Raw genomic sequence first — 9956 nt, 5'->3', positions numbered from 1 at the left:
AGCCATTACACTGAGGCACAGAAAAGGAGGCAGCACCTCAGAACAAGCCCTTACATTCTAGGGAAGGGTGTCAGGATTGCAGGGGGAACATGGCATTGCAATAGGACAAAGTAGGTATTGGAAACAGCAGAAAGGGTTGTGCCAAAATATAGGCACAATTCCTCAGTGAGAAGGAACAGAGAATTGACTCGGATCTTTTCATGGGAAGGTACAGCTCCTTATTGAGTGGCCTGCAACTACACACCACAATTTGTTGCTATGTTGAAAGCATCAAGTATGCCCCTACTAGCAGAGAGATAGATTTCAGTAAAGAGCAGTGGTGTTTTGGGTAGTATATAATCATAACCATAAATAAATCATTTGCGGCCTGGTGAAATGCTGAAATGAAGCTTGAAGGTGTCTACTTACATACTACGTAGTTCTTTTATCACTACTAGGAAAACATTTGTGAAGACACAAATAAAAATAACTTGCTAAAATGGAAGCAGAAGACTAGAAATAAGGATGTGCCAGGATAAAAACACCTTCTGAATAATGGGCGAGGAGACTTATAATGCAGGGGGAAGGATTGTGAATGAATCCATGTATGTGACTTTGAAAGAAGCAACATAACAGTTATGTTATTGTGACAATATGAGAACGGGAGATTTAGAGAACATTAGGTTCTGATCCATGACGGAATAATGAAATCCAGCTTTAAGAATGAGGATTAGACTTATTTATAGCACATCAAAATATTTTACTTGAACCAGGCTAAATGTGTGATAAAATGCATTCCCATGAAACTATGCCAAAGTTGACATTTTTTAGTAAAAAAACCAAACCTTTTTAAACCCAGAAATCTCTTACCTAACTACTTCCAAAGCAAACAAACAAAACCCGTATCATCATTACACCAATGATTTCTTATTAACTAGTGGAATAGACTATGCTGTTTGACTCTTTATACTACTAATCGTAATAAAGGCTTTTTTGCAGCACTGGTACCTAAGCCTAGTAAGGAGAGCTTTATTACTGATCCCAGCATGTGTAAGTTACTTTGCAAATTCCCCAAAGTAAATTCACAGTTCAGTCAAACAACAAAAAGAAACAAAAACATCCAAAAGCCTCCTAGATGGGCTGTTCTCTTAGACTGATAGCTGTTAATTTCAGAAAGGCGTTTAGAATACTCCAGGCTGAATATTTTCTGAAAATTAATGCCTTAATAAAAAAGTGTAAAAGCAATAAACCCATGAGATCAGCAGTAGAGCATCTGCTAAGTAGTTTATTTTTTATGCCGTTATAAAGTCTGATAAAGGGGACATGCAGAGTTAGTGCGTGTGTCACCAGTTAACACACATTTATTTCTCCATGAAGAATTAAAATATTTACTATACTGTAATACGTTGCCAATATTAAATAATTCCATCAAAGCCAAAACACATAGAGTTTTGCTCATTCTCAATGAAAAGTGTAGCATTAATTTCTGGTAACTGTAAAACTAAGCCAGCCGATAAGACCTCTGCATTCAATTCTCTTCAGTTCTTTGAAGAAAATGAAAGCAGTGATTCTTCTTGGAGAAATTGTTCAGATCTAAGGACTCTACTCTCTGGCTCACAACTCAATAAAAGCTCATTAACTCCACTTTGCTATAACTTGGAAAATGAATGCCTTTTAAGGACACCTCACAAAGGAAGAGCTTCATAAAGTACATGCTTCTTTACAGCCAGTGAACCCAAACACCAATGCTTGGAATAATTTATTTTGCTAGGTACCCATGAAATCAAAGAATATGCACAGGGATGGCTTGGTTTTTAGCTGAGTAGCTCCAAACAACCTTTACATACTAGTTCAGAACGTATGACAAGAATTACAAAAAGAAGGGAAAGCCTTACCGTATCATTCCTGATCATGTGGTCAAACCAAGATGGCTCCTACGCACTCCATAGGGCTGACTCTCCACTGTAAAACATAAATATACATTTCTGAAATGGGATCAGCACTGTCTGAAGTGCCACATGCAAGGCAGCACTTACACAGGTTCCATCTGCTGAGAGAAAGACAGAGTCACATAGGACAAATCCTGTTCCCTTTCAAGGCCAGGGCATCCTTAGCACTGACTGACTTAAAGAGTCTATCCAGGGTTGCCAACCGCCTATACATTTACAGGCAGTCTGGGGTGGGGGCAGGGAACTAGAAACTTTCCTTAGGAAAATTATGTCCATTAAAAATAATTAAGCGACTGAGAGCTTGACTGAAGATTCATCGTCTGAACAAGCAGCTATTGAAAGGCAGATAGAAGAGCAGCAGCACCTGGTGTCTGAATGGCAGCTCAGTCAGCTCAGCTCAGGACTTTGTTGCCCATGTAGCCTCCATGCCCCCAGCTATGGACTGCTGCTGCTGCTACATCCTTTTTCCTGCCTGTAACACTGCTCACCTCACAGGTAGAAAAAGCTACACAGCCCTGGGCAGGACAGAAAGGGAGTGATGTGACCAGGACCGAGTTATGAAGCCAGGAGAAGGGAGATGTGTCAGGAAGGGTCTCTTCCAGGATGGGGGCAACGGTGCTGGCAGAGTTCAGGTTAGAAGTTGGACTGAAATGGGGCAGCATGTGAGGGGGGTGGTCAGGGTGGGAGGGTGAGCAAGGGACCCCTGGGATGAAGGTAACCAGATTTAAAACCACGCCAAGCAGAATTGCCAACCCAATTCTTTTTACTGACAATCTGCAAACTTTTTAGTGACAACCAAACTTGTCTACTATGGTTGGTGTTAAACCCCTAAATTTGAAATCATCTCTTCTTACTGCCATCCAGAGCCTGGCTGAAGGATTACATTATATTACATAAAACATATGTCAGTAGAAAAGTTGGGTTGTCCATAAAAAGTTAGCAGATTGTCAGTGAAAAAGAAAATTCTTGGGTTGGAAACCCTGTCTCTGACTGACAGGCCATATAGAAAACACTGTGGTTTTTAAAATTTGTACGACCAATATAATAACAACAGTGCTTGTAGCAGATCCTTATGTGAACCCGAAAGTAATTGAAGTAATTTTCACAACTGTTAACAATCTGGAAAGAGATGCAATAACGGAGAAAGAATGAATGAAAATTTGATGCACCATCAATCTGTAAGCTTCGTTCAGCAAAGAAGTAGGGAAAGACCTTTAACATCAGTAAAAATGGCAATTATTTTGTTCTTATGCTGGTTTCTATGTCAATTCAAGCCAAACAGTTTCACTGAAGAAAATCTTACTTATACTGATGTATGTGATAGGCGAATTAGTCTTGATGCCTTCCGTATAATTCAGCTATATAGTGTTGATTCTAAATATGTATTCACACACACACACACTTTCCCCTTTTTGGCTAAGTACTGAGAGTCAGAGCCTGAGGCTAAATTGATTCAATCTTTGCAGGTTAGTCAAAACTGCGTAGACTGAATCAATAAGCAAGTGAATAGACATACATTTTTGATCTGGAAATGCAGCCACATGCCAGTAGTAGCAAAGGTAAGAAGCCGAGGGGTGTTAGAGCATGCCTCGCTGCTAGGCTGCAGCAGACAACTTGGGCCAAGGGTAGTTTGCCCACGTTGCTAGGCATGGCTTGTGGGGGAGCTTCCGAGCATCCTGGGATGCTAGGGAACTGCGAGTCTGGAGGGGATCTAGGACAGAAGTTCAATAAGCCGATTTAACCTAAATCAGTTAAGTCTAATACTACATCCACCTGGGCACCTCTTAAATTGGTTTTGGCCATTTTGAAAGTTGTTTATGTGCTCTGAACTTCTGTCATGTTACAGATCACTTACACCGGTTTGTGTATAATTTTTGTCCCTAGCCTTTGAAATAAAAGGGGTCCATGTGGCTTGTTTACTGTAGTTCTGCCCACTTTTCCCTCTACAAACTCTCTCTTTCCTTTTCCTTACGGTCTTTATTCACATGCTTAAACATAATTAATGTTTCTACAACGTAATTAAATAAAAATATAAATAGGACTTTTCCATATCTTCAAAAGTACCCTTTCAGGTCATACATTAAATTATATAATAAGCAGCAAATGTTGCAAAGCAAACACAATACTATTTTAACAATATGAGGCTATTTATGTAAGTCCATCAGTGCTGCTGCCAGCTGCATGCCCAGGTCAGTCTCATACAGAAGTGGAAATGATGTAGACTCTTCTTCTTTTCCAAGTTTTAGGAAAAGAAGAAAATGTCTTGAAAGAGATTTTAATAGCAATGTTTCCTTAAACTTACACTCTCAAGGACAGCTAGATAATTCATTTGAAACTTTACATGCTGTGATGGTTTTTGGAAGTTTCTTTAATTTGAAAAGAAACTAAGAGGTATCTTCTGTCATCGATATACATCCATAACTCCCATGGATGTCACTGAAAAGTGTATGCTAGTATAAAATGCCCAAATAGAAACTCATAGCCTCATAACTTGATGCCACTGAAGATTTTTAGGACAAACTTTTTCTTTTTTTCTTTCTTTTTTTATTTTTGGGAGGACTATCTTTGGCCCATCATTCACACAATCTTTCACGCCATCCTTTTGCTCTCTCACTCATTAATAATGCATCCATCTCTAATTCACAAAAGGAAAATGTCATGCCTAATCAACCATTTTGAATACGAGGTCCAAACATTCCTTTGTGGCAGGTGGTGAAATAAGTGGAATAACATTAGGCCGTGAAATTTTATTTAGACCGTTTGATACTGTGAATTACAGAAGGACAGGTCTATACCTGAAATTGGAGCCGTTGAATGGTTGCTGCAGGTTCCGCTGCATTACTTGTAACCTGCAATTCCTCTAACATAGTGGTGCACAAACTTCTAACCCTGCAGGTGAGATGCATGGTACAGGGCTGGTCTGCAGGCTGGATCCTGCACAGGGTCAGAGTTTGGGGTCAGTCCACAGGTATGATCCTGTGTGCTACACCCAATCCCACGTACCCAGATCTGGCCAAGCACCGGTCTGAGCTGTGACCCTGACTGACTACGGAGTACTTGGCATGCTGAGGCAGGGTCACATTATCTCAGCCTGCAAAGCTTTTTGAGGACCCAGAAATTGAGCAACAGGGGAAGCAATTAACAAGTCTACTGCTCCCCCACCACTAATTTTTTGGACCTGTGGAAGGCCCCATGGGCTAGATGACATGGCTCCACGTGCCAAATCAGGCCCATGGGCCGGAGATTGAGCATTGCTGCTCTAACTTAATTAACGCAATATTACATTGGTGAGATGGACACAAAAGGAATGAATAGATAAGGGCTCTACTAACACCACAAAATCAGAGCTGGTCACGAATACTTCAGAGGAAAAAGTGGGTTTTCACTGGCCTATTTATTAAAACTGTAACTTTTGGAAGAACAATATTAAAATATGAAAATTTTGATGTCAGTATTAGTCTATAAGGCTTTCTGATATCTAGAATGAAATTTCTATAGAAACCCAACACAAACATGAAAATCTCTTCAAAAAAAAAAAAAAAACCTGGGATGTGGGAAACTGAGGTTTCAAGTCCCTGCTCTGTCTGATCCAGGCCTAGGAAAGATGAATACCCTAACGTTGAACTATTGAATCAGTCTCTACCTTGTTCTCGCTCTCCCCTAACAAATTGCTCATACAAAGTGAAGAGCTACAATAGAAGACTGAGAACGACCCACCCAGGGACAGCCAATAAACTAGGGTCACAGTATTCACTTGCACTGTGCACAGCCCAGGCTCAAGTCTTGGCACTGCTTGACTCAAAATGAGGACTTCAGCCTGGACCCTCTGCATCATGGGTTAGTGTCCTGAACCCCAAACTATCTAGTATTCCAGGCAGGTCACTCGGCTTGTGGGTACATTTTTTTTTTTCATTCTGCTTTCACACTTTCAGGTGATTTGCTAGGTCAGCTGAAAAAAGAGGCATCTCAACACTTTTTTCCCCTTTTTTTTCTGTTTACACTGAAACGTTCCATTGTGTAACCTTAGCCAAAACACTCGATACACCTATACTTTTCTGCTGGCTAGAAATCGGAGGCCCCACATTTGTTTCCAAACCAGCAGTTTATAGCATAATGCTATTGTTATCTCTTGAGTTAATTTACTATTTACCAATACTTAATATTCATAAGCAAGCAGGAAATACAGTGTATGGTAAACAAATCTGAAGTAGTTGAGTTATGCTTATCCCCAAATGGTCACCTTTTTCTTTAATGGCATTTTAAAGCAGAAAACAATACTTCACCCATCAACGTAATGCTCTTTGTGCAAGTAAAACACTGGTGCCACTGAGACTGCACATAATTCCTGTGATTACATTAGTAAAAGCTATGGTGCTGCATTTTATTTTTATGAAACAATGCCTTTTTATTATGATAACTTAAGAAGAAGTGTTCCCTTCAAATACTCTGATTTTCATAAATGCCACTGAGGCAAAGTAGAATGTCTTATTGCTATATACTGGGTCTTGATTTAATGAAAACCACTTTTTGCTTTTATTATTAACATCAGCATCAGTGGGATATAATTCTTCTAGGTTACAAATAAACTATGTCCAACATCCTTTTTTAACCTGAAACCTCCATACCATTCTTAACCTCTGAGATTAGTTTCAAGTTGATCTCAATTTATGGGAGCTGCATAACAAAGCTTCCCATTTGTAAATATTACTGATTCAAATTGTTCTCTCATCTACTCTCACACTTGGTCAATCTTGTGATCACATAAATGTATCTAGCACCCACAAACCTTTTGGTGCCTCTGCTGGTCTCAGATTCTTCTATAAACTAACAGTACTTATTGCATTTTTTAAAGATTAAAAATATAAAATAAATTTGACTGATAAGTTCAAATACATATGGCTCTTTATCAGATGAAACATTTTTCTGGCACACAGATAGATTCTTCCACTTACTGTACTTATTTGATTCCAAGACCAGAGTTTTTCTTTTCCCCATTTAACATAGGGAAAACTCAGCCTCATCTCAGAACTGAGTATGAGAGCTTCATCTGAGATTTAGGGCATGGCTATGCAGGGAACCTGGCTAGGCTGAGGACAGTGGGGATGAGACAGTGGAGGTTGCGCTCAGGTTCCTCCCCTTCCCAAGATTTCTCCCCCCTCGTCTTCACCATGGTCCAGGAGCAGGATGAAAGGCGGAGTGGAGCAGGAGCAGGTCAGGAATGCCTCCCTGCCTCCATGCCTGTGTCAGCTCAGAGGCAGACTGCTCCAGCTGGAAGTTTTGGGGAGCAGCAATGCAAGAAGCCCGGCATGGCTAGTGATAGCAGTAACGCTCTGCAGATTCCTCCTTGATGGAGACAGGGGTGGGGAAAGAGGAATCCATGCAGTGTAGGGGCTCCCTACACAAGGAGTTCCTAAACTCAGGGCAAGCAGTGCTTTGGGGCTCTCTGCGTGTCTGGATCAGTTGGGGAGATGTGGTGGGAGAGTGGCAAAACGGAGAGACGATTGATGAGGAGGGCAGGTAGCTGAAGGCCACGTGTCCAGGGTGCAGGCGTTAGAGGGCGTGGGGCAGGTGGCAGGTAGGCAATCACAGAAAGGGTAAGTGGTGGGGGGTGCAAGCAAAGGAGTGGGAAAGGAGCAGGAGTCAGGCTACTTTCTCCCCGTGCTGTTTGCCTCCCCCAGCCTCTGCCTTTCCCCACTGCTTGCCCCTCTGCCACTGTTTCCATCCACAGTAGTGAGGAGGACAAATTTAAAACAGCCCTCCAATAATTGGTTTCGAGACACAGAAATGATACATTCATAATTCTCCATGTCTAGAACTAATTATTGGCAGGTCATCATAAATTCAAAGTTGTCTTGGTTTCAAGTAAATGTGGTATATAGCCCACTCCTTTTCAATGGCAATCTGCCCTTAGTCCCACCAAACACAAGTCACAACTTTTTCTTCATGAGTGAAGAAGTGATTCTAGTTTCTTTGGTAGAAATAAAAATAAGTCTGAAATGCATTTTGATTGACATGGTTAAGTAACATTCTTTCAGCAAACAGTTTAGTTACTCTGATAACAAGAAGGGACCGTAAAGATGCTGAGCCCATTTTTGTCAGACAACATAGAGGAGCTTTGTTAAGTTTATCCAGCCTCTAGTGTTTAGTGGGAAGACAAAAAAAAAAAAAAAAAATGCAACAACAAGCACAGATTGAGGGATTGTTCACAAGGATTGGGATCAATCCCTTCAGTTCCACGGATGTTCAAACTGTATCCTCAGGCTGTGTGAGACAACTTACTAAAATAATTGTTTCAGCATGAGGTAGTTCCACAATGTAGCTGAATAAGTTGCCAGGAAAGTGGGTTTTTTAAAGATGCTTAATATACCCTATTTATGAATGAAAGCAAAGTGCCTTGAGGTCCCAAGGGCACTTTGGCTCAAAGTAATTCTTGAATATTAGAAAATTGACTTCTAACTAAATTTGTACTTTGTTAAATTTAATTCAGTAGATAGGATGATAAGCATATTTAAGTGGCTGGAGATTGGTCATGGAGTTTGTATTCTTCTGTTATTTTATCAATTGAAAGCAGGCCTGTTGTGACCAAAAGCAACCAACACATAGTTTCATAGTTAGTAGGGTCAGAAGGGACCTGAGTAGATCATTGAGTCCGACCCCCTGCCATGGCAGGAAAGAGTACTGGGGTCAAATGACCCCAGCAAGAATGGAGTTCCCCAGCCTGTAGGTATGGTGCTGGTTCTTCCTCCCCAGGTGCAGCACCTTGCACTTGTCAGTGTTGAATCCCATCCTATTCTCGTCTGTCCACCCCTGTAACCTGTCTAGGTCCGATTGCAGCTTATTCCTCCCTTCTAGTGTGCCCACATCCCCCCACATCTTAGTGTCATCAGCAAATTTGAACAGGGTGCTTTTTACCCCCTCGTCCAAGTCACTGATGAAGATGTTGAACAGTGCGGGCCCGAGGACCAAGCCCTGGGGGACCCCGCTGCCCACATCCCTCCAGGTCGAAAATGACCCATCCACCACCGCTCTCTGGGTGCAGCCCTCCAGCCAGGTGGCAACCCATTTAACTGTGTAGGTGTTGACACCACAGTCCCCCAGTTTTTTAATGAGAACGGGGTGAGAGACAGTGTCAAAGGCCTTCCGAAAGTCCAGAAAGACTATATCCACTGCTATCCCTACATACAAGGATTTGGTGACCTGGTCGTAGAAGGCCAGGTTGGTCTGACAGGACCTCCCCTAATGAACCCATGTTGGTTGCCCCTCGGCATAATCTCCCCTGCTGGCCCCTCGTGAATATGTGCCAGAATAATTCTCTCAAAAAGCTTACCTAGGATTGAGGTAAGACTAACTGACCTATAGTTTCCCGGGTCCTCCTTCCTCCCCTTTTTGAAGACGGAAACCACATTTGCCCTCTTCCAGTCCTCTGGCACCACAGCAGAGTACCACGAGTGCTTGTAAAGCCGTGCCAGGGGTCCCGCAATGACTGCAGCTAATTCCCTAATTACTCGAGGGTGGAGATTGTCCCGTCTAGCTGATTTGAATACATCCAGTAGTTCCCAAACTAGTTCCTCACTAACCCTTGGCCTAGGTGTGCCTCCCCTGGGGTCAAAGCAGGGCTGGGGGGTGGCTGTTCTGATGCCTGCTCAGGAAAATGGAGGCAAAAAAGTCATTAAATAGGTTAACTTTTTCATCTGGTGCGACAACCAAATTTACTAGCATGTCTTGCAGGGGCCCCATGTTACCCAGAACCTTCTTTTTATCTCCTATGTATTTAAAAAAGGACTTACTGTTGTCCTTGATCCGGGAAGCTAGTCCCAGCTCCATCTCTGCCTTGGCCTTCCTGTCTGCCCCCCTGCATCCCTGAGCAACCGCAGTATAATCCTCCCTGGTGATGGCCCCTCCCTTCCATTGGGTGTACACCTCCCTTTTAGCTAAGAGACATTCCCAGATGCTTTTGGTGAGCCATGGGGGCTTTTGCGCCCTCCTGCTCCCTTTGATCCGTGTTGGGATTACCTCCCTTTGGGCTTG

The 9956-nt window shown here is 42.2% G+C and overlaps 1 long non-coding RNA gene across 1 annotated transcript in view; it reads right to left on the bottom strand.

Moving 5' to 3' along the window:
- LOC109313563 overlaps nt 1-9956 on the bottom strand; it is a 610519-nt gene that overhangs the window by 329577 nt on the left and 270986 nt on the right. The window contains exon 3 of the long non-coding RNA XR_002102087.1: nt 1875-1941. This is a non-coding gene — a long non-coding RNA (uncharacterized LOC109313563). The remainder of the gene's footprint in view (nt 1-1874; nt 1942-9956) is intronic.

Source organism: Crocodylus porosus, unplaced genomic scaffold (genome assembly GCF_001723895.1).
Source record: "Crocodylus porosus isolate Cpor-Errol unplaced genomic scaffold, CroPor_comp1, whole genome shotgun sequence".
Lineage (NCBI taxonomy): Eukaryota > Metazoa > Chordata > Crocodylia > Crocodylidae > Crocodylus > Crocodylus porosus.
The sequence above is the reverse complement of the archived record's forward strand: the minus strand, read 5'-3'. Positions and strand labels throughout refer to the sequence as shown.